Source organism: Acinonyx jubatus, chromosome B3 (assembly GCF_027475565.1).
Source record: "Acinonyx jubatus isolate Ajub_Pintada_27869175 chromosome B3, VMU_Ajub_asm_v1.0, whole genome shotgun sequence".
NCBI lineage: Eukaryota > Metazoa > Chordata > Mammalia > Carnivora > Felidae > Acinonyx > Acinonyx jubatus.
The window spans coordinates 24,401,268-24,427,155 of NC_069386.1; the positions used below are offsets into that span (position 1 = coordinate 24,401,268).

The window sequence follows — 25,888 nt, forward strand, 5'->3', positions numbered from 1 at the left end:
ATCAAACATGTAAGGAGCCTTAAATCAAAGTAAACTTTTGTCTCACTGGGAGTTTATGCCCAAATACAAATGATCAGAAAACACATTTAAATAACTATTTAATTTACAGTTGCAATAGTTGTGACTGTATTATCTAATGTGTCCTGAATATACAAATGCTTAAATATGTTGGTGCTGCAGCTGCAGCAAAGCACTGGATGGCATGTAGTCCAGCCCTGATGGTTTATGTGAGGGCCACACTCCTTCCTGATGTCACAGTTATCTCCAGGGAAACCAAGCTGGCCAGGACCATGGGAGGGGCATAAGGGCTTTAGCTGGCCTTACAGGAGGCTTTGGAAGCTCAAAGCCTTTGACAGCTCATAGAAAAACTGATCAAGGGGTATCTAGGTGGGTGCTTTCTTTTTCTAATTGCAAATTTTCCTGTCCTAAGAACAAGGATCAGGTGGACCTCTCTTTGTTTGAAAATAGAAAGCCAGCCTTGCCCTGTTGACTCAGACTTGAAAACGCAGGAGCAACCCCGCCCTTAGTTTCCCTGCCTTTTCATCCTTTGTTCCCTTGCCTCCTTGCTGTTTCATAGTCAAAAAGTCTCCAAGCTTTAGTTTAGATGGTAGCAAAATTCAAAGGCCCAGAGTGCTGGGTTTGAGCCTAAATTCTCAAAATCAAAAGCCTTTCCTTCCGTCGTGCTGCCTTCATGGGCTGTGATTGCCAGCAGAGCCCTGCTTTTTCTTTTATCAAATGTGTTAAGAGTATATAAGGACAGGCTATGCAGACAGAAAGCAACACGAGTTGTTTTATAGAAACCAACTTCAAAACCTCAATGAGAACTATATTTTAAAATAGCCCTCTGTAAAGAATCTGTACTTAATCCAACAAGGTGCCACTGTATGAAACATGTCTACAGCAATGCTGCTGAGTTAATTTGCACTGCCAGGTTACAAGTCAACCTGTCTGCTTCACAGCCATGAACTTCTCCCTCTTCCATCACTACAGGTGGGTATGAAGGAGTGAGCAAAGACAGGGCTGTGGGTATAAACCTGTCAAGTTTTGGGGATCACTGGACAGATATCCTAGCTGGAGATAAGGTGCTCTCTTCTCACTAGGTGGCACAGAAAGAACGAGAGACATCTACAATGAAGTGGCCTCTGAGGTCAGGTCCCAATGGTACCCACGTAGGAAAAAAGTCATAATTCTAGTGTTAGAGTAAAATCAGGATGGAGAACTTAAAAAACAAGTCAGTGAAGAAACTCTTGCACTAACTTGAGAATGAGTCTGAGACCAAAATGGCAGCAGGATTGTGAATTCTGAAGCACAACCAGACTAGCTCAGTCATCAGATTCAAAAGAAAAATTCTCCATTATTAAGGACTAGGCAGTTGGGACCAAACATCAAGCTGAAGGGAAAAAGAAACATTAGGGAAATATTAAAAACACATGCCCAAAGGTACCAGCGATTTGTACCAGAGATTTTACAAGAAGGTGAAGAATAGTCAAACCAAGATCTAGTGAAGACAAAAAGTCCAGGGATTTGAGATTGGTCTTTGGGGCCTCTTTTCTTGTATAGGAGTTTCTTAAAGAGGTAGTTGAGAAACTGAGCATAACTAGAGGAATGAATGTTGGAGTTTAGAACCTTAAATACGGGGCACCTGGGTAGCTCAGTTGGTTAAGTGTCTGACTTTGGCCCAGGTCATGAACTCACGGTTTGTGAGTTTGAGCCCCGTGTCAGGCTCTGTGCTGACAGCTCAGAGCCTGGAGCTTGCTTTAGATTCTGTGTCTCCCTCTCTCTCTGCCCCTCCCCCACTCACACTCTGTGTCTCTCTCACAAATAAATAAATATAAAAAAAAAACCTGAAATACTTTCCTATTGCTGCCATAACAAGTTACCACAAACTTGGTAGCTCAAAACAATACACTGTAACATGTTACAGTTCTGGAGGTCAAAGGCTGGAAACGTATCACTGAGCTAAAAACAACAGGTATCACTGAGCTAAAAACAAAGCTTCAGCAGGGCTGTGTTTCTTCTGGAGGTTTCAGGAGAAAATCCATTGCCATGCTTTTTACAGCTTCCAGAAGCTGCCCATATTCCTTGACTTATGGCTTCCTTCCATTTTCAAGTCAGCAGTAGTGAAACCAAGTTCTTTTCACACTCCATCACTGTGTACTCTTTCTCCTGCCTCCCTCTTTCACTTAGAAGGCCCCCTGTGATGACACTAAACTCACCTCTAATAGTTCAGGATAATTAGAAATAATCTCTCTACCTCAAGGACAGCTGATTAACCACCTTAATTATATTTGCAATGTTAATTTCCCTTTGTCATATAACACTACCCATTCTCAGGTTCAAGGAATTAAGACACAGACATCTTTGATAGGTTATTATTCTGCTTCCCATTGAACTTACCAACAGAAGGGCCTGATAAACAGCTATGCCTTTTTATGGGACCATGAAGAACTGAAACCCAAAGAAAGAGTGAACTGGAAAAGTGAACCTTTGTAGAAACTGCCACCCAGCTTAAAGTCAATTGAGTGGCCCAGAAAAATCTCAACCCCTAAAACTGGATTAAAGCAATTCTGGATTGCTAGAACCTTCAAATACTGGACAAAGCAAACAAAAGTCCTTTCTTGATAAAAAAAAAAAATGTAATCCTAGGCTTCAAATTATTTATGAAAAGCTAATTTCCAAGTATAATTTCATATGCATACTCAAAGATAACCAGGTACAAGAGGAGATAGGCATCATGCAAAAAGAACCAACAAAAACAAGAATAGGAATAGGCTCACAGGAACTTGTAAGTTACCATGCTTGCCATGATCATGAAACTAAAGACAAGACAGATATTTTGGAAGAGGTAGAAACCTTAAAATGTGACCTAACAAATTTGAAAACAAGCAAACAAGAAAAAAAAAAATTAGACCTGAAAAAAAAAATTCAGTCGAAAGGCTCAATGAATAACCGTTTGATAACAGATTTGGTAACCTGAAGAAAAAAAATTAGTAAGCCAGAAGAAAGGTGAGAAAAAGTGTTCAGAATAAAGCACAAGGACACCAAAAGGCGGCAAACACAGCAGAGAGGGTAAGAGACAGAGAAGACAGGGAGGAAGGGCTAGAATGCGTGTTACTAGAGCCCCAGAAGAAAAGAAGAGAAAGAATTATGCAGGAGCAGTATCTGAAGAAATAACAGCTGACAAGTTAAGTGAATCCCATGAAAAAGCACTTATCCACAGACCCAAAAACCTGAAACTGGATAAATAGAAGAAAATTATACCTAAGCACATGACGTGAAAATGCTGAAAACCAAAAAAGATAAAATCTTAAAAGGAAATTGACAGCATTTGTTACCGACAGACCAGAACTAACTGCTAAAAACAAAAGACTATAAATAGTGTTCTCCAAAGACAAGGAAAAAATGGCCCTAATGACAGGGTAAGAAGTAGAAAAGAATGAAGAGCAACAAAAATGGCATATATCAGGGTAAATATGAATGCATGTTAACTGTATTGAAAAATGATGATGTCTAAGGGGATTCATAAACAGGTATAATTATAACACATGACAACAAGAGTATATAAGGAGGGAATAAGAGGAAATTTTTAAAAATAAAAACCCTTGTATCATCCAAGCAAATAATTAAAAATCAACCCCTATTAAATACTGATAAGTCAAAGATGCATGCTGTAATCTCTAACATTAACTAAAATGAGAATAAAGAAATGTATAACTGTCAAACCAAACGAAGAAAGAATAAAAACTCTCAATCTAAAAGAAGGCAAACACGGAGGGCAAAAGGAAACCAAGCCAGGCAGAACAAATAAAAATGAAAGATGAAAGCTTCACACTCAAATATACCAATATTAACATTAAAAGTAAATAAAGTAAAATAATTTACTGAAAATAAAAAGATTATCCAACAGAATTAAAAAGAAAACAAAACTCAACAATATGTTTATAAGAAATAAGACCTAAAAACATATAGATACCAGAGAACAATGTGAAAAGATGAAAAGGGCTTATCTGACAAAGATTAACAAAAAGAAGGCTGTATTAACATTAGACAAAGTAATTTTAAATCCAAAAGCTTTTCTATGTATAAAAAGGGTTAATATGAAATGACAAAAAGTTTGATACATTAGGAAAATAAAAATAATTCTTAATTTACATATTTCTAATAACAAAATTTCAAACTATATATTGCAAAAATCAACAGAAACATAGGAGACATAAACAAATCCACAATCTTAATCAGGGCATTTTAACATTCCTTTCTCAGTATTTGATAGAACAAATGGTCAAAAAAACCAGGAAGGTACAGAAAATTTGAACATCACTATTAACATATTTATCCTGATGGACATATATAAAAAACTGTATTCACCAACTATAGTCTTTTCAAGGGCACTCACAATATTTAAAACTATGGATCATATTCTGAGCCATAAAGCAAGTAATAACAAATTTCAAAACCATAGCTCATACAGAATTTAATTACATCATAATTAAAAATAAGAAGAAAGTTCTTTTTAAAAAAACCCATTTGCGGGGTGCCTGGGTGGCGCAGTCGGTGAAGCGTCCGACTTTAGCCAGGTCACGATCTCGCGGTCCGTGAGTTCGAGCCCCGTGTCAGGCTCTGGGCTGATGGCTCAGAGCCTGGAGCCTGTTTCTGATTCTGTGTCTCCCTCTCTCTCTGCCCCTCCCCCGTTCATGCTCTGTCTCTCTCTGTCCCCCCCCCAAAAAAAATAATGATAAATAAACGTTGAAAAAAAAATAAAAAACCCATTTGCTTTGAAATTATGGATTATAATTCTAAATGACCAATCGGTCAGAGAAAAAAGTCACAAGAGAAATTGGGACATATATTTAACAAAACGGTATTAAATATACAATATGTATCAAACTTTGTCAGATAGTTTCTTTTCAGGAAAATTAAGAGCCTATTTGCACATATTAAATATTAAAATATAAATTTAATGAGCTAGGCATCCATTTAAAAAATTAGAAAACAGTAAATGAAATCTGAAAAAAGTTAAAGGAATAGCCAAAAAAAAAAAAAGAAAAAGATACAAATATAATAACCCACCCTAGAAAGACTGAGCTTGAAAAAACTGAGTACAAATGATGAATAACTGGAATAAAAAAGAGGATACCACTACCAATAAAAGTATTATATGGATAATTATATGACAATAAATTTGAAAATAAATTTTTTAAATATTAACTTGCTTTTATTTATTTTATTTCATTTTTAAAAATTTACATCTGAGTTAGTTAGCATATAGTGCAACAATGATTTCAAGAGTAGATCCCTTAATGTCCCTTACCCATTTAGCCCATCCCCCCTCCCACAACCCCTCTAAGTAACCCTCTGTTTGTTCTCCATATTTAAGAGTCTCTTATGTTTTGTCCCCCTCCCTGTTTTTATATTATTTTTGCTTCCCTTCCCTCGTGTTCATCTGTTCTGTGTCTTAAAGTCCTCATATGAGTGAAATCATGTGATATTTGTCTTTCTGTGACTAATTACATTTAACATAATACCCTCTAGTTCCATCCACATAGTTGCAAATGGGAAAATAATTTTTTTTTTTTGAGATAAAGTGGCGAGGGGCAGAGAGGGGTGAGAATCCCACAAGGGGAGGGGTGGGGGAGAGAGAGAAAAACGGGATTCCTGGTCACCCAAAGCAGGGTTCACACTCACCTGAAGTGGGGCTTGAGCTCACCAACCATGAAATCATGACCTGAGCAGAGTCAGATGCTTAACTGACTCTGTTGCAAATGGGAAAATAATTTTTTTTTTTTTGAGAGAAAGAGCGAGGGGCAGAGAGGGGTGAGAATCCCACAAGGGGAGGGGTGGGGGAGAGAGAGAGAAACGGGATTCCTGGTCACCCAAAGCAGGGTTCACACTCACCTGAAGTGGGGCTTGAGCTCACCAACCATGAAATCATGACCTGAGCAGAGTCAGATGCTTAACTGACTCTGTTGCAAATGGGAAAATAATTTTTTTTTTTTGAGAGAAAGAGCGAGGGGCAGAGAGGGGTGAGAATCCCACAAGGGGAGGGGTGGGGGAGAGAGAGAGAAACGGGATTCCTGGTCACCCAAAGCAGGGTTCACACTCACCTGAAGTGGGGCTTGAGCTCACCAACCATGAAATCATGACCTGAGCAGAGTCAGATGCTTAACTGACTCTGTTGCAAATGGGAAAATAATTTTTTTTTTTGAGAGAAAGAGCGAGGGGCAGAGAGGGGTGAGAATCCCACAAGGGGAGGGGTGGGGGAGAGAGAGAGAAACGGGATTCCTGGTCACCCAAAGCAGGGTTCACACTCACCTGAAGTGGGGCTTGAGCTCACCAACCATGAAATCATGACCTGAGCAGAGTCAGATGCTTAACTGACTGAGCAACCCAGGCGCCCCAGTAAGTTTGAAAATTTAAATGAAAAGAACAGATTACTAGAAAAATGCAAAGTACTAAAATTTATAGTAGAAAAATACACATTATATTTATTTAATATTAAATACACTGAAAGATCATTTAAATCTTTCCACAAAGAAAATTCAGGTGGTTTTACCCACGAACTTTACTAAATAGTTCAGGAAAAAGTAACACTCAAGAAACTCTTCTAGTGATTAGAACGAACACTTCCTAACCTATATTATGAAGCCAATATCAGCTTGATACCAAAACCCAACAAACACATTATAAAAACAGAAAACTACAAGCCTATCTTATTTATAAAAATGTTCTTAATAAAACATTAGCAACTAAACCCAACTTTATATTAAAAGATAATACATCTGAAAAGTGCATATAGTCCAAGAAATCAAAGTTGGTAATAGCATTAGAAAAATCAGTATAATCATCAACATTAGTCCAAAAGGAGAAAAAAAATCATATAATCATCTCGACCGAAGCAGAAAACACATTCGATACAATTCAACATCTGTTTATGATTATGCTTCCTTGCTAGGGGAAAAGAAAAAAAAAAGAGAGAAAAAAAAAAGGATCATCCTTAGTCTGCAAAATGTATTCAGCAATAGCCTAATAAAATATATATAATAGTAAAATGTTCAAATTTTTCCCTTAAGATTGGTATCAGGGACAGAATATCTGTCATCGCTATTTCTATTAAAGACTGGATTGGAGCCCTTTGCCATTGCAACTGGGTAAGAAAAAAGAACCAAAAGTATAATAATTGAAAAGGTAGAACAATGCTATCATCACTTGCAAACAAAATGATTATATGCATAGAAAATCTAAAATAATCTTCAGAACATTTGTTAGAATTAATAACTGGGTCTAGATTTCTGGATACAAGATCATCTACTGTATTTCTACAGATTTCATACACAAACATATATATGCATATACATACACATATGTGTGTGTACTGACTTTACTACTTTATAAATGTGCATACATATTACATTTATAAACACACTGTAACAAGCTTATAAAATCATTTTGTAGAAATAAATCTAACAAGAATGCGCAAGTTCTCTATGCTGAAATTACAAAGTATTATTGAGAGAGATTAAAGGATATATAATTAAGGGGAGAAATATATATTTATGAATTAGAGGACTCAAAATTATAACTATCAATTACTTTCTCTCCAAACTTATTTATATATTCAATGTGATCACAATAAAAATCCCAACATCTTGGGGAGCCCGGTGGTTCAGTTGGTTAAGCATCTGACTTTTGGTTTTGACTCAGGTCATGATCTCATAGTTCATGAGATAAGCCCTGCATTGGGATCCACACTGACAGCACAGAGCCAGCCTGCTTGAGATTCTCTCTCTTCCTCTCTCTAAGTCCCTCCTCTCTCTCTCTCTCAACACAAATAAACTTAAAAATGAATCCCAACATCTTTGGGAACTAGCAAAGTTCAGTCCAAAAAACATGGAAAGCCAAGAATAGTTGATGCTCTTGAAAAGAAGAACAAAGTGAGAGGAAGATCTCTACCATGTATGAAGAGTTAATCAGAAATCCAAAATAGTTAAAACTGTAGTACTGGTGTGAGGTTAGACAAATGAACAGAACAGAATAAGGGGGCCTCAAAACAGAGCCAGGAATATATGGTCATCTAATTTATGATAATGTGGCATGATTCTAGGAAAAGGATATCTTTTTAGTAACTGATTTTGGGACAATTGGGCATTCATATGGAAAAAGGGAATGAAACCTGATCCTACCTCTCATCTATAAAAATCAATTCCAGATAGACTGTGTCTGTAACTGTGAAAGGTAAAACAACAAAGCTTTTAGAAAATTATAGCAGAATATCTTCATGATACCAGAATAAGGCAAGATTTATTAAATGGAATTTCAGAGGAATTAGTCATAAAGAAAAAGACCAATATATTATCTTATAGAGATATTTATGACTTACTTTCATCAAAAGACACCATAAAAAAGGGTGGAAAGGCAAGTCATAGAATGGAAGAAAATATCTGCCTGGGGATTTGTTAAGACTGTATATGCAGAACTCCTAGAAAATAATTACAAAAAGACAGCTAACCTAGGAGAAAATTAGACAAAGGATTTGAATAGGGATGTTACTATGTATCATGTATCTATGTGAGAAAAAAAATTAAAAGGTGTTCAATATCCTTGGTAAAGAAAAATACAAATTAAACCATAGCGAGATACCTTGACCCATCAGAATGACTACAAGAAATAAAGTACCGAGTACTGATGAGGAACTAGTACTAAGTTAACTCTCACACACTGCTATTGAGTTCAACTACTTTGGATGACTGGCATTATCTATTGAAGTTAAAAATATGTGGGAGTAGAACAGCCCCTCTTCTTATCACTCCCAGGGACTATCATGGGGAATTAGTGCTTCTTATCCCTTCACCTTTAGGCTATAGTGGACAAGATGTCCTGGTTCCTGGAGGAAGAGAATAGGGGTAGGGTGAAATAATTTTCCACCAGAAAACCATCCCATTGGGGTGCCTGGGTGGCTCAGTCAGTTAAACATCTGACTACAGTTCAGGTCATGATCTCATGGTTCATGAGTTCAAGCCCCACGTCAGGCTCCGGGCCATAGAGCCTGCTTCGGATTCTGTGTCTCCCTCTCTCTCTCTGCCCCTTCCCCTGTGCTCGCTCTCTCTCTCTCTCTCTCTCTCTCTCACAGAAAATGAATAAAACATTACAAAAAAAAGAAAACCATTCCATTAAGCTAAAGCTATGACTGCTACCTATCACAGGCTCCTCATGCCAGAACACCAACAGGAAAAGAACATTCATAAGTATCATGAATAGAGAGGGTTGCCAGGATATCACTGGGACAGGAAGAAGCAGGTTTGAAATTTACAGAATTTGCTATGGCATCACTGGTGCTTCTGTAACTGGTGACAATGAAAGTGGAACTGCAGCAACCATAGCCAACAAGGACCCAGTGACCAGAAGCTCACTGGAAACAAAGGTCTTGGTCACTCCACAGAGCAGACCTAGACCAACCAGCAGCTGGTTGAGGTGAAGGGAATATGAAATAGGTGGCAGAGGAGAGTGATCATATATACTAATTATGACCTCAGGAGCAACAATTGTCTTGTTTTACTTTATAAAAAGAAACTGTAATGGCTGCCACTTAGAAGTATTGACTGCTTACACTCAAATCCTTTTCTCTGTGTTTCAAGACAAAAATATAAATGACAGGGGTTCAAGAAGAAAGCTCAAGAAGAGGGAAGAAGAGATAGCTTTTGAAATACACTTCTGTTTCCTCACTTTTATTCTCTTTGTACTCCCATTCTGGTTTCTAGGTTAATTAGAGAACACATTGCTTCTATCATTTTGGTCCCATGCTTCTTTCAGTGACTCCTGCTCCCTAAGAAAGGAAGTATAAATGTCTCTACCTGTCATACACTACCTTAAAAAAATGACCCCCAAATGACTTTTTCTCCAGAATTTTTGCTGGCAGCCATCTTGAATCTGTATGTTAATCCACCTAGAGAACTCAACTATTTCTGAACACATCCAAGGCTTTCTTGACACCCTATCCTTAATTCAAGCTGTATCCTATGCCAGGGGAGCTTCCTTCAAGTGTTGCAAAGTCCATATTATCTCCTTAAGAGAAATAATGAGGGGCACCTGGGTGGCTCAGTTGGTTAAGTGTCCGACTTCAACTAAGGTCATGATCTCGCGGTTTGAGTTTGAGCTCTGCATTGGGCTCTGTGCTGACAGCTCAGAGCCTGTAGCTTGTTTCAGATTCTGTGTCTCTCCCTCTCTCTGCCCCTTCCATACTCATGCTCTGTCTCTCTCTGTCTCTCAATAATTAAATGTTAAAAAAATATTAAAAAAAAAAAGAATTAGTGGGTGTCAACCTCCACCAATTTTAAAGTACTATTCAAATTTGAAGTTTTTTTATACTAATGTAAGGGTATAACCAAGACTCATCACTCTTAAATATCATCTTCTATATGAAATGATTTCCTTCTATCTTTAACTTCTGAGTTCTTGTCCACCAAACTGCTAAGAGTCTTACTAACTCCTGTTTGGATGAAAGCAGTCCATGTACTTATCTTAACACTCCCCTGTGACTAAGTGTTGTGAAGGCAGGGGCCATCCTCATCATGGATGAGCATTCTCCTTGCAGAACTAAGTGCCTTGTTCAGGAGAAGAGGTTGAGCATGCATAACTGAGTTGAAAGACAAGTACAATATTCATGGGAAAAGCATTCTCAACAAGGAGGGAGATTTTAAAATGTACAGTTCAGGACTTCTGCTACTGGTAAATAGTAACAGAGACTGGACTTAATCTACAGTGAGAAATAACAAACAGACAAAATATATAAAAGAAAGACATTCAAGACACTGAACATTTGGATAGTAACACCTAAGAGAGAAAACAAAGGATGTGAGCCCTACATTTGCCCCACATTACTGCTTTGGAAGACTTTTTAGGCCATGACAGAGGATGGGGAAACACAGCTGGCTGGCTTTTTCAGTGAAGGAGCTTCACTTGAGAATACAAGAACAAGAGCTAGAGTTTTCAGTATAGAGTCCCAGAGAAGACAGAAGTGCACCGAGAACCCTGGGAACGTGTAGAAGGTCCCCCTCGAGTATCCACCAAAGATGATAGACATATGCATATGACAGAGCTACCGAAGAAGGGAAAACACAATCTGAAAGGATTAGAGGGAGCTGTATTCTGGGCTCACACATATCCTGCAACAGTGTCTGTTCGAAGCAGGAATAGAAGAAGTCATAATCCATGAACGCTGGTAGAGCACTCAGAAAGGGAGAATAATTAGCTCTACATGAGCACTGCTTTGATTACACCTAACAAATCAAACAATTTTCAGTTACTTAAGTGAAGCTCAAGTTTCAGAATATTTAGAAACATGAAAATAGGCAGCACCCAATAATGTAAAATCCAAATATCTGACAGGAAAATAAGAGCCTGAGAAAAATTAATAAATCAGTTAAAATTGATTCAAAAGAGACACAGATGTTAGAATTATCAGAAAAGGACATTAAAATAGTAATTATAACTAGATTTCCTATGATCAAAACTTAAGTAGAGACAGGGAAGTTATAAAAAAGGGGCTCAAATGAACCTCTAGATATAAAATCTATAATGTCTGAGATGAAAAATAAACCAGATGAGATGAATACCAGAGTAGTAATTGCAAAAGAAAAGACAGTGAACTTGAAAGACAGCAACAGAAACTATCCAAACTGAAATACACAGAGAGCAAAGAATCAATAAAGAAAAGAACAAGGGAGCCTGGGTGCTTCAGTAGGTTAAGTGTCTGACTCTTGATTTCACTTCAGGTAACAATGTCATGATTGGTGAGTTTGAGTCCCTCATGGGGCTTGTACTGACAGTGTGGAGACTACTTCGGATTCTCTCTCTCTCTCCCTCTCTTTCTCTCTCTCTCCCCCTCCCCATCTCTGTGCCCCTCCCCTGTTTGCACACTATCTCTCCCTCTCTGTCTCAAAATAAATAAATAAACTTAAAGAAAAAAAAAAGGAAAAGAACATCAGTGAATTGTGGGATAACTTCAAGAGGCAACTTAATACTTAAGTACTTGGAGTTAGAAAAGGAGAGAAAAGGTATGAAAAAAAAATTATGAATAGTTCTAGCTAAAAAGCTTCCAAACTTAATGAAAATCATAAACCTGCAGATCCAAGAATTCCAAGCCTCAAAATGATGAAGAAAATTACAATGTCATATCACAATCAATTAGCTCAAAACCAACAATTTAAGAAAAAAATCTTAAGAAAAGTTGTTTTATATACACAGTTATGAAAATAAGGATGATCACAGACTTCTCATTAGAAATAATGTAAACAAAAAGACAGGCGATGCAACATCTTCAAAGCCCTGAAAGACAAGATACTGTCAAATACAATTTATACACAGTATAGATATATTTCAAAAATAAAAGCAAAATAAAGATGTTTTCATAGACACAAAAGCTGAAAAAGAAATCATCACCAACATAACCACACTATCAAGAAATATTAAAAGCTCTTTGGACAGAAGGAAAATGTTATCATTTGGAAATTTGGCTCTAGACAAAATAATGAGCACAGAAAATGTTAATTACATGGGTGAATACCAAGATTTTTTTTTATTATATAAATCTCTTTAATAAATGTGTAAATACAAAAAGATAGCAAGGCATTGTGGTGTTTAACACACACATGTAAAATAGTACAAAGGTTGTAAGGCTTCAAGAAAAGAAATGGAAGTATACTACTGCAAAGTTCTTTTATTATAGGTGAAGTTGAATATCACTTGAGATAGGCTGTGGTAAGTTGAAGATTTATACTATAAACCCTGAAGGAACTACTAAAGTAGCAAAACAAAGAACTGTAGCCAATTAGACAAAGAAGAGAACAGAAAAAGATGAAAAAGAGAAGATGAGGAAACAAATATCAAGATTATACTAAACTTAATCATGTCAGTAATCACATTAAATGCAAAAGCTTTAAACATCCCAGTTAAAAGGCAGAGATTGTCAAAAAGGATTAAGGGGGGAAAAAGGCAAGACCTAACTATCTGTTGCTTATAAAAAACAGACTTCAAAAATAAAGTCACACAGGTTAAAAATAAAAGGTGAAGATGTTAAAAGTAGTCCAAAGAAAGCTGGAGTAGACAGAATAAATCTCAGCTCAAACAATACTGCCAGGGTATAAGGTCATATCATAGTGACAGAGGAGTCATAATGCCCCAAACAATGAAGCTTCAAAATAAATGAAGCAAAATTTATAGATCTGCAAAGAGAAATAGACAAATCCACAATTATATTCAGAGGTTTCAATAGCCCTTTTCAGTAATTCATAGAATAAACTGGAATAAAGTTAGTAAGGACATAGAAGACTTAAACAACACCATCAACAAGAAATTAGCCAAGGACATAAAAGACTTAATACCATCAACAACAAATGCTTGACATTTATAGAACATTCTACCCAAGAAAAGCAAAATTTGTACTCTTCTCAAAAAAGCCATTAAGAGGGACCATATTCTAGGTAATAAGTATAAATAAATTTAACACAGTTCAAGTCATATAAAATATATTCTCTGACCACTATGGAATTAAATTAGAAATCAATAACAAAGATCTCTGGAAAACACCCAAATATTTGTAAACGAAATAACACATTTCTAAATAACCTATGGGTCAAAAAGAATTCAAAAAGGAAATGAGAAAGTGTTTTGAACTGAATGAAAGTGAGCACACAAATATGTGGGATTACATTAAAGCAGAACATAGGGGGAAATTTATAGCACTAAATTCATGCATTAGAAATGAATGGTCTCAAGTCAATGACCTCAGATTTAACATTAAGGAATTAGAAAAAAAGAATAAACTAAATTCAACATAAAACAAGGTGATGAAGTTCAAATTGGAAATAAATGACACAGAAAACAGAAAAACAATAGAGAAAATCAATGAAATCAAAAGTCTTCTCTCAGAGAACATTGATAAAACTGATAAATCTCTAGCCAGGCTGATAAAGGAAAAACAGAGGGAGACAGAGAGAGAGATTGAGAGAGAGAGGGAGAGAGAGAGAGACAGAGAAGGCTCTAACTACCACTATTAAGGCTATGAGCAAACATTGCCAATAAACTCAATTTTAAGGAAAAATTCCTTAAAAGACACAACTACCAATGTTTACTGAGGAAGAAACAGATAACCTTATCACTCTATATCTACTAAGAAATTGACATTTGATATGATGCTATATAAAGTCTCATGAATCCTCAAGAATGGTACTAGAGTTAATAAATTCAGCAAAGTTGCAGGATACAAGATCAATACACAAAAATCAGCTATTTCAATCCATTAAATACAAAGACTGGACTTTGTAACATTCTGGAAAGAAAATTAATAAAGCTATTCCATTTACAATAACATTTAGAAAGATAAAATATCTGGTAACAAATTTAACCAAGGAGTTGAAAGACTTACATATTGAAAACTACAAAACATGCCCGAAAGGGAGCACCTGGGTGGTTCAGTCAGGTAAGCGTGTCTTGATCTCACTTCAGATCTTGATCTCAGGGTTGTGAGTTCAACCCCTGTACTGGGCTTCAAAGGTGTTAACCCTACTTAAAAAAAAAAAAAAAAAAGAAAGCTAACCTATCATACAACCCAGCTATTCCACTCCTGGGTATTTTATTTATCTAAGAGAAATTAAAGCCTATTTCCATACAAAGACCTATACATGAATTTTCATAGCACCTTTATTTGTTAACAGCCAAAAACTGTAAACAATCCAAATGCCTATCAATGGATGAATTATGGACATAAACAGCTGAGATATAGCTACATAAAGGAGTATTACTAGCAATGAAAAGAAACAAATTACTAATACATAACAACTTAGATGAATCTCAAAATGTTTGTGCCAAGAGAAAAAGGCCAGATGAAAAAAGTACATACTACAAATCTCTGGAAAATCCAAAATAAAGTGACTGAAAGATCAATGGTTGCCCAGGAGCTCAGAGAAGGGTGGGAGAGAAGCTTTACAAACTTTTAGGGGTGATGGATATGTTCATGAACTTGGCTGTGGTGACAGTTACTCTAGTGTATACGTATGTAAAACTCATCAAACTCTCCATTTTCAATATGTACAGTTTATTGTGTGTCGACTGTACCTCAATGAAGCAGTTTTATAAATGAAAGGGCAGATGAAGTTTGCAACTGATAATTAACTAGTAAAAGTGTTTTCTCCCTCCTAGTGGCACACTAATTTTCCCTAACTTTTATTATTTGGTGGGTCTTACAGAGAAGCGAAACACAACTGCTAAATAAACTGGCCTTTAGGAAGTACACTGTCACCTGACTTCTCCAAGGCTATTTTCACCTTAGGAAAAGAGAAACTCACTCTCTCTCTCTCTCTCTCTCCCTCTCTCTCTCTCTCTGTCTCTCTCTCTCCCTCCCTCCCTCCTTCCTTCCCTCCCTCCCCTCCTTCATACCTTCCTTCACCTTAGGGAAAGAGAACTTCCTTCCTTCCTTCCTTCCTTCCTTCCTTCCTTCCTTCCTTCCTTCCTTCCTTCCTCCCTCCCTCCCTCCCTCCCTTCCTTCTCCTTCCTCCCTCCCTCTCTCCCTTCCTTCCCTCCTTCCTTTCTCATTCAACAAATATTTATTCAGCACCTAAATATCAGGCATTATTCTAGACACTGTAAAGTCATAGAGAATATAAGCAAAAACTCTTGCTCTCATGGAGCTAACATTTGAGTGGGAGAATACAGACAATTAAAAAAGTAAGTACAATAGATGGTATGTTGTTTGAGAAGAATTATTATGGGGGAAAATATAAGGCAGAAAATGGAGGGTCTGGCCAAGAAAAAGGAGTAAACTCTGCTTTTCATGAGGAAGTCACAGAAATAATCATGGAAAAGACAACATTTAAGTGAAGATCTAAAGAGGGTGAGGGGTCAGCCACGCAGACAACTGGGGAATGAGTATCACAGACAGAAGAACTAGCAAGTGCAAAATCTCTGGGGCAGAAATGTGCTGGCTTCTGGGGATACAGTGAGAAGTCCAGTGTGGACTGGTGAGAAGTAAGCAAGGAGGAATGTAATGAGATTATGTCAGAAATGATAGGGAAAGATCATAAAGAGGCTGGTGAGCCATTACTGATTTTGACTCTGAGTGAGAAAGGAAGCCATGGAGGCTTGAAGAGGAGACTGGGTGGGGGAGGGGCAGAGGCTGGGTTGGAGTAAGGGAAGGTGGGGAAGGGTAGAAGCAAGGAGAGTATTTAGTATGGGGCTACTACAGTAACTCAAGCAAAAGATGATGGTGGCTTGGTCCAGGAGGTAGAAAAAAGACTTGCTTACAGTCATGAATGAAATAGGAAGAAGATGGGAGTCAGGGATTTTGGCAAGAATAACCTGAAGGATGAAGGGACCAAAGCTGAAATGTGGAAAATTGTGATGAAATACTCTTAGGGGGAAGATCAAAAGTTCGATTTTGTATGAATTGTGTTTGAGGTGCCAGTAAAAAACAAAACAAAACAAAACAAAACAAAACAAAAAAACCTAAAACACCTCCTTTAATGGGCTTAGTAAGGAAGAACAGAAAACAAGGGGGCTCATTTGAAAATGAAATGAGGTCAAGAGTGATCACTATTAAAAGAGAAACCTAGCATTCTAGCTAGGTGCTGGTGAAAGCCTGTGGCTACAGCGATGCAGAAGAATGGGTAGACACATTTAGGAGGTGAAAATTAACAATGCTTGGTTCAGTGCTATAAGCAAACAAATCTAGGATAAAATACTAAGGTAAAACTCAGAAACTGTCATGGTTTGCTAAATTTGTTCAGAAAGCAAAAAAGGAAATGCAATTAATTCTTGATAATTCTGGAGCACCTGGGTTGCTCAGTCAGTTAAGCATCCGACTCTGGATTTCGGCTCCATGATCTCATGGCGGCTCATGAGTTTAAAGCCCAGCATCGGGCTCTGTGCTGATTAGCTTGCCCAGCTGTTTGAGATTCTCTGCCCCTCCCTTAAGCACACACGCACTCACATATGCCCCCACCCATCAACACACACAAAAAAAAAAAAAAAAACAAAAAAAAAACCTCTTTATAATTCTAATGAATGCTTCTTTTAAATCCAGAGACATGGTGCAGTATTTTAAGTGACATGTAAGGCTCGAATGCCTAAAAATAGGGCAGCATGTATACATTTATTTATGTACATAGACATGGTGCAGTATTTTAAGTGACGTGTAACGCTCGAATGCCTAAAAATAGGGCAGCATATATTAGGGCATGAGAAATACCAGAAAGGAAATACTGCCAAACATTTAGAGTAGTTATCTCTGGATGGTGGAATTTCTGGTAACTTTCTTTTATTTTTTTAAATTTTTTTCGTTTATTTTTTTCTTTCTGTTTACTAAGCTTTATCACGATTTTTCTTTTACAATTTAAAACAGAGTATCAGTTTTGTTTCTCTAGAAAGAACAAGAAAAGAGGCAACAAACAATCAATGAGTGATTTACAGTTGATCAAATTCTTGCCAGATTACTTGCTCCACTTTTAAGCTCGGAGATGTCAGAAGCTATTAACAAGAAGATTCCAATTTGTGTAAAAAATGAGATTTAAAGTCTTTAAAATTCATTAATAAAAAATACAAGTTCTTCTTCAATATTAAGAACAAACTGAAGGTTGATGGGGGGTGGGGGAGAGGGGAAAGTGGGTGATGGGCACTGAGGAGGGCACTTGTTGGGATGAGAACTGGGTGTTGTATGGAAACCAATTTGACAATAAATTATATTAAAAAGAAAAAAAAATTACAAGTTCTGTTTGCCATGCAGGTTAACCAAGGTGGCATCTAGAATATGATGTTAGTCTTTTTAAATACTGTTTGTCAATACTGGGAAGAAGAAAGGCAAAGAATGATCATCTGTTGAAGCAAAGTGAACTAAAATTGTAGATGGCAACAATAATTTGGGGCCTGGAAAGCCCATCTTTTCCTTTGATTTGCATTTGGATTGATGGAGTCTCTAACTTAGAATAATAAAATTAACTGCTTTGTTAAAGCAAAGCGATAAGAAATTTCATTTCTTTGTCTCAATGAAGCCACCCAAAATCCCATGTATTTTCTTTTGTAAATTGTTTATTTTTAATACTCTACACTCATTATTCTTTTATATGCTGAATGTTAACACTTTGGTGATGGCATAAGACCATCCCTGCTCCTGTATGTTTTTTTTTTTTATTGAAGTATAGTCAACAAACAATATCTTATTAGTTTCAGATGTACATCATAGTGATATGATTATTTTTGTACATTATAAAATGACCCACACTTTAAGTCTACATCTGTTACCACAAAAAGTTATTACAATATTATTGTCTATATTTACAGTGCTGTGTATTACATCCTCATGGCATATTTGTTTATAACTGGAAGTGTGTACCTCTTAATCCCCTTTGTCTATTTCACTTGCCCCCAACTCCTCTCCACACTGGTAACCAAAGACTGTGTGTAAACTGTGTGTGTCTGGCAGCTTCTGCAGGCCAGATGGAGCTGGAGCAGGTGCAGGACAAGATGGTCCCAGGCCACACCAAGGTTTCCCTTATGGGATGGCTGTATCAGATGCAGGCCAAGAGCAGTCTCAGTGCATGTTACATAGAAGCCAGTGTGGCAAGACAGCTGGGGCTAGAGTGAGCACATGCCAGGGGTGTCCCGCGGCATGCCAAACTGGGCTGTTACGGCAGGCTGGCTGGAACTGGAGCAGCTGTGGGGGGCGGGGGGGTGCTGGAGCACAACATGCTGGGACTGCATCTTAGCAGGATGGCTGGGTTGGGCACCTGCCAGAAGGGGTCCCTGAGCTCACTGTATCAGGGTACCCTTGACTCAGTGGCTGGAGCTGAAGTGGGTGCAGGCTAGTGATGCCCAGGCTGTGTAGTACTGGGGTCCCCTCAGGGAGACAGCTGGAGTTGATGTAGCTTAGGGGTCTGGGCATGCTGAGGTGGCCCTAGCAAGTGAGAGTCCCTGGAATCTGCTCCTGTTGGGTTCATCAAGGTGGAGAGTCAATATAAAAAGTGGCTCTCGCTGGCACCTTCAACCCAGAGAGTTCTAGTAGTTTCCTGCCCATTTGGCAGAGGCTCTAGGGTTAGTAAATAGATTTCCTTTACTGACAGTCTAGTTGTCCTTTAAACCACAGTTTTTTTCACTGTGCCCCATGGCATTCAAGTTTGTAGGCCAGCCTCTTCAGTAATATCCCTCCCCACTGCAGGTGGCGCTTTGGGAGTAGGGATCCTGTCACCACCGTGTCTCCTGGACTTAAAGTCAATGGTGGTATGGTTTACCTAATCCCTGTCAGGTTCACTCTTACATGCTGTTTGGCAACTGTCCTGGTTCATCCAGATCAAAGCAGAAGAAAAGTAAGGAATAAAAGGAAGACAGAAAGGGGTGCCCTGGCTCTTTGTCTCTCTATGGCTCCCACTGCACTATGACAAATATCCATCTTTTCCAGGAGGAAAAGCAGTCTTCTGATCACTCCCCTTGTTATATACATGTATAATCCACCTGTGACAAGTGGACACCAATGCATACACAAGCACTCTACCCATGATGGCCTCCGACAAGATCCACCATGCAGAAACAAGTTAAAACAGAACTTCTATTGATACCCATTTTAAATCTCATCTTGTAATGTTTCTTTTCTATCAAATATTTTACAAGATACCTAAAGTATTAGTTTAGTAGTAATTTGACCCACAAAACCAGTAATGGTTCAATCTAATGCACAGACCTTAATTTACAAGGAAGTAAAAAAGCATACATTGCAGGGAAGATATGTGTGCTTGGGCACTGGTTACCAATTAGGGTGTATGAATGAGTCTTGGAACTGGTAACCTCACTGGGAAGACAAAAGGTATAGGCAGAGTCAGACAATGCTAAACAGAAAATTGAGGTCTCCCTGTGCCTGCCAGCAAATTGCTGCATCTTGCTGAAATTCTGATTCCCACATGTAAAATAGGGATGACGGTGGTCCTGTGGGATGAGTCACTTGTGGAGAGTCCGGCCTAAGGAGGCACCCAAACTGAAGCATAAACCCTCTAGGCCACCAGGGCCCTTTGTGTTAAATATCATCCCAGCCCCTCCTTCTGCTAATGAGCACATCCCTCACTGCACAGCTGCTTGCTGACGACAATGCAGCAAAGCCAGGAACTTCTTCCCCAAGCTGAGGCCCCTGTTGCAGGGAATTCTGTCTCCCTGCCCCCTCCCACATGAGGTTAGGACACATAATTGTCTTTTTTTTTTTTTTAATGTTTATTTATTTTAAGAGAGAGAGAAAGCATAAGTGGGAGAGGGGCAGAGAGAGAGGGAGAGAGAAAGAATCCCAAGCAGGCTCTGGACTGTCAGCTCGGAGCCCCACATGGGGCTTGATCTCATGACTGCGAGATCATGACCTGAACTGAAATGAAGAGTTGGACGCTTAACCAACTGAGCCACCCAGGTGCCCCAGGACACATAATTGTCTTAATAATGCAGGACAGTCTATCTCCATGTCTAATTTAAATGTTCCCTGCCCAAGTCTGTCTTTCTCTGTTCTAAAGCTGCACCTCTCCTGCAGTATAATGAGGCAGATGAGAGCAGGCTTAAGCTGAAAACCTGAGGCCAGCACTTACTGCATTGCATCTCATCTGAGAAGCAGATTTCACTTCCCTGTGTCCTGGATGCCGCATTTTTAGTTGTAAAATGGGAACAGTGACAGAAGAAAAACCTGTCAGGTTTTGGTTTGCCTGAGACGTGGCATACTGTGTGTGCACAGGTGGGCACTGTGGCTGGATGCTGTCACAAGAGGGTGCAGCTGCTGCCCCGTCACTCCACACTAACGCTATGTCCTTGCCCTTTCCCATAAAAGGCAGCCACAGAGTGGGGACAGGAGAGTCTCTGAGACCTCAAGGGTCAACAATGTCCATTTCCAGATAGGGAACAAGCCTGGGCTTTGAGAGGAGTGACATGGCCAAGGTCCCATGGCCACGTCATGGCTGGTCTCCCTGCTCTCTGCCCAGCTTCACTGCCCCCTGAAACTGTTCACCATGATTCCATTCCCCACCACCTCTCCTCCCCTTCATTAAACACTGTTCCTGGGTATGTCTGTGTGGGTGTTCCCAGATGAGATTAGCATTTGAATCAGTGGAATCAGTATAGTAGATGGTCCTCCCCAACATGGGTATGTATCATCCAATCCACTGGGGACCTGAATAGACCCAAAGATGGAAAAAGGAGACATTCACCCCCTTTTTTTCAGCCTCACTGACTGAGCTAGGATATCTTATCTCATCGTCTTCTGCCCTCAGACTGAGATTACATCATTGGTTCCTCTGGATCTCAGGCTTTCAGTCTCAGACTGAACTACACCACTAGCTTTCTGGGATCTCCAGCTTGCAGATGGCAGATCATGAGACTTCTCACCTTCCAAATCACATGAGCCAATTTCTATAACAAATCTCTCTCTAGACATATAGATCTCCATATATATAAATATATGTATGTCTCTCTCTCTCTCTCTCTCTCTCTCTCTCTATATATATATATATATATATATATACACACACACATATGTTTATGTGTATATGTATACACACACACACACACAGAGAAATTTATTATAGATAATGGCACATAGACATTGACATGGAGAGACAGACACAGAGACATCTACCTATCTATTTCTCTTAATGACTCTGTTTCTCTGGAGAACTTAATACAATACCCAACAACCTCTTAGGGTCTATTACCCTTTCACAATACCCCAAGATTCCTAACTAAGGCCTCTTCCCAAAATAGCCTCAAAGCCCTAAGATATGAAACAGGAGAGGTTTCGAAGAACAGTTTCTGTAAGTGGGTTCACCTTTCGTGATTTCTGCCTCCTGAGTATCAGCTGACCTAACTGGTAAAAATTAAGATTCTTGGGCAGACACCTCCTCATGGGAAAACTGCACATGTATCTTGATGTATCTATCTATACACACACACATGCACACTCATGTGAGATGCATGAGTGGATGGTATGCCTGCAGCTTACCCTTACATTTTAAACTTTAAAAACAAAGAACAATTGTTATATATTTTAATCTTGTGTTGCAAGATTTCTGGAGGCCTTGAAGGACAGGGTGTGGTGTCTGGAATTTTAAAAACCAGGCAGTACTTGAAAGAAGGCCAGACTCCAGGAGCAAAGGAAATCCCCAGGGTTGCCCAAGTTCACACCTAGACAGAAACCTGGGATACCAAGCAAAGGAGGTCTGGGACATGCATCGACGATATTCCAAAATGCTAGTGTCTCTTAAAAGTGTGTCCACTCTGCAAGGTGGTGGACTGAAATAATTTCACAGAGTCAGGGGGAGGGCAGACAATGAATGGCCAGCCAACAGTATGAAGCAAAACAGTTCAGATGTGGAATAGCATTTCGTGGTAGGGGGGCAGAGGGACTTCATTAGGAGGCAAGTTGACAGTGATCCTCATTAGGGAAAGCTGGTGGGACCATGCTGCCAGTTCAATGAAGTCTGGGACACAGCACCTGCTGTAAAAGGATTCACTCCAGGAAGCACTGTTCATAATTAACTACTACACAGATCAGAGCCAGCTAGCACAGGCTCCTCCCACATGAATCAACCTAACGGTAATGCAAATAAAACAGCCCTGAAATTACATCTATGAAAGAATGTCACTTAATTTTATTTTATTGAGGTTTTCAAAAGCACATCTTTTGTAGGTGATCAATGTTTGTGATTTTTCAAAAAAAAAGTGTCTTAATTAGTATATTATGGAAATATCAGCTTCTATTAAGAGGGCAAGAAGAACATAAAGACTGATTATTATCCCATTCATGTCTGGAAAACAGAGGAAATAATTATAGAAAAGTAAGTATTTATACCCAGGTGTAAATCCTGAACTGCATGGCTTCTCAAACTTGGAAGGGGCTTTTCAAATATAAATTCCCCAGGGACCAAGTCAAAATTCAGATCCTATCTCTGTTGGTCTGGGTGGGACCTGGGACCTCTGCATTTCTCAACAGCCCTAGGTGACAGCAATGGTGGTGCTAAACCTACCACCCTTTGAAACAAGGACCTAGAAAACCAAAGAATTATGTGTAAATAGTTATTCAAAGATCCATGATGCAATATGGGTTTCTAGGACTGAGGATGCTCCCTTCCTGGTGATCTCAGCCATCTTTAACTTACCTCCCTAAAACACAAGGGTTATCACCATGGAGGGTTCCATCTGTGATAGTACAAATTGTATAGGCTCTTCCCTCAAATTCAAGGGGGCCAAGAGCTAAGGGCTCCAGCCTGCCAATTGCAGAGGGTAATTCTGCAGTGTGCCTAGTAAACACTTAAGAGGAGGCAGGAAAAACACTGGACATAGATTAAGGCTTGCTTCTGGATTATTTTCCCTTTGAAAGCTTGGCTTTTATAACAGTCCTTCAGCTTGAGACAGAGCATCTCTGAAGAGCCCTGGTGGCCACATGGGCCCTCATAATGAAGTTGGTGCTAGCACTATGGGGCATGTGTCTGCTGAGCTCAGCACTGTAGCCCAGGCTCCTGGGCTGCAGGTACAGATTTTTCTAACAGCCACTGGCACATCAAGTCAATATCTTCCCCTCTTCTGTGGAATACCTGCCAATAACTGCAATATGTGACCAAAGAATTCCTGCAAAAAATCACAACTTTCCTTTAAAAGTACCAAGTCCTGCCCCTGAGATTAAGGCAAGTAGCAGCTCCCCAAAGTGTTGCTTCTGTTGTATGTGTTCCTCTGGTTTTATACCAGGGGGGGGCTCAGGTTAAAGCTACAGACCTGGCATTCCACATCCCACAGGCCAGCACTCTGCCAGTGGAGAACTTGCTCTTACAGCAGTATTAAAGCTGCCCTGCTCTTGGGCACGGGCAGGCAGTGACTCCCACAGCCCGAGGCAAGGGGTCAATAATGCAGCCTCCTCTTTTCCAGAACAGTAGACAATTCTCAACTAACACTTAAACTCTCCAGGCCTCTCCATTATTCTGTGGACTCAGAGCTCAAGGCAAGCCTCCCACTTGCAACAGCTCTATTATGTTTACTATCAGGCCCTTCTGCACAGAGAGGTTTCACCCTGTAATGAGGCCCAAAGGAGCTGCTCCCTCCCTCCCTCCAGAAGCCCTTCAAGGACAGCATCTGGGGCAGGAGAAAGGCTGGTGATAAGAATGGCTACCCCCACTGACTGTGGGCCTGGCAGGAAAGAAAGGCCTCTAACACTGTTCCCATTTTGCAGATGTTGAAACTGAGGACCACAGAAGTCATATGACTCCTAGGTCACAAGCTAGCAAGTGTAGGACCAAAGCCTGGTCTCCACACTGCTCTGCCACCAGTCTCTAACTTCAAGCAGGACCATGCCTGCCCAGGCTCCTCCTCCTCAGACCCCCAACTGTCCACCTGCATCATTTTTGTCAAGCCCTTGCAAGGCCCTGTCCCCTCTGAAAATAGGGGCTTCCTCTTAGCCAGCAAGAGGGGGTGAGAAGAGCCAGCCACCACCACAGCAGGTTGGGAAACTGAGAAAGCAAAAAGTTGAATACCACTTCACAGCTTTATTTCTTCTTTGTATTAACTAAAGGGCACAGTATTAAGTCAGCTTTCCCAGTTCTGCTCTCCTGTACTACTACTGAGTTTTTCTCCTAGAAATTCTCAGAAGGAATGGAGCGGGCAGCATCCATAAGCACATAACCAGGCATCCTCTCCACCCTTACCAAGTAAGGGCAGTCTGGGAGGCTGGGACTATTCCTTCTCTCCTGTTTGAGGCAGGCTTCACTGTGAATCCAGCTCTGCTGCACTCAACAGATCAAATTACTTAGCCGGTGCTTCCTTGAGAGAAGGGATTTTTTGTTTTAATTACAAGGCCTGGCACACATAAGTGCTTAATAAATCTGTGAGCAATGAATCAGTCTTTCAGAACCTCCTGTTTCCTCCTCTGCACAACCTAGCTACTGCCATCCTCTGAAGGACAAGGCCCCAATCCTCAATACTGCCTCCCTGCCTCAACTCTGGCTGCTCCTCACACAAGGAAGGCAGAAAGTAAAGACATGGTAAGGGCTTAGTTCTCTCTGCATCTTGGCCAGATCCCTAAAAGTGATAAGTTGTCATACTAATTAAGCCCAAATGTAGCACTGCCATGGCCACACATGATGTGAGGGACACCCAGTGCTGCACCCTTGCTGAAATGCAACTATTTCCAATCCTCACTATCTGGTAACAGGAGCGTGTGCTGAGTACATGCAATGGGCCTAGATGGGTCATGTCATCCCACCTGCCAATAGCCCCAGGAGGGTTCCCATCACTCCCATCTTACCAGTTGGGAGGTGTAAAAGAGAGGTCCTTAGGGGCCCAGGCAAGGCCTTTCCATCCCAGAACCCCAGAGCTCAGCGTCTGTGCTCACCCGGAAGAACACCCATTGGGCTGCAGCAAAACCTTCTGGAATGAATCCATGGACTAAAATGACAACCTGGAAAGGCACACAGTTGGATTGTACCCTAGCAATAATCTAGGAGGTGCCTGGGTGGCTCAGTCAGTTAAGGGTGCGACTTCAGCTCAGGTCATGACCTTGTGGCTCGTGGTTTGGAGACCTGCGTTTGGCTCTGTGCTGACAGCTCAGAGCCTGGAGCCTGCTTCTGATTCTGTGTCTCCCTCTCTCTCTGCCCCTCCCCTGCTCACACTCTGTCTCTCTCTCTCAAAAATAAATAAATATCTTTAAAAATGTTTAAAGAAAGAATGTAGTCAGGGTTCTGTCAACACTTTAAAGGAGTGGAACTCTCTTATCAAACAAAATCTTAAGTGAAACCCATAAGTTTGTGTACATGCATGTATCTACTATATGCATATACATGTATTTACATATATGTGTTGTGCATGCATATATTATAGAGACACATGGAGATACACACATACA

At 39.6% G+C, this 25,888-nt stretch overlaps 1 protein-coding gene and 1 long non-coding RNA gene across 2 annotated transcripts in view; one reads left to right on the forward strand and one right to left on the reverse strand.

The window, feature by feature from the left end:
• The window catches only part of ATP10A (ATPase phospholipid transporting 10A (putative)), a 190,428-nt gene that overhangs the window by 59,614 nt on the left and 104,926 nt on the right, over positions 1 to 25,888 (reverse strand).
• LOC113601898 (uncharacterized) lies at positions 288 to 18,370 on the forward strand. Its single transcript, XR_003423229.2, has 3 exons — positions 288 to 387; positions 875 to 990; positions 17,771 to 18,370. It is a non-coding gene; the product is annotated as an uncharacterized LOC113601898 (long non-coding RNA).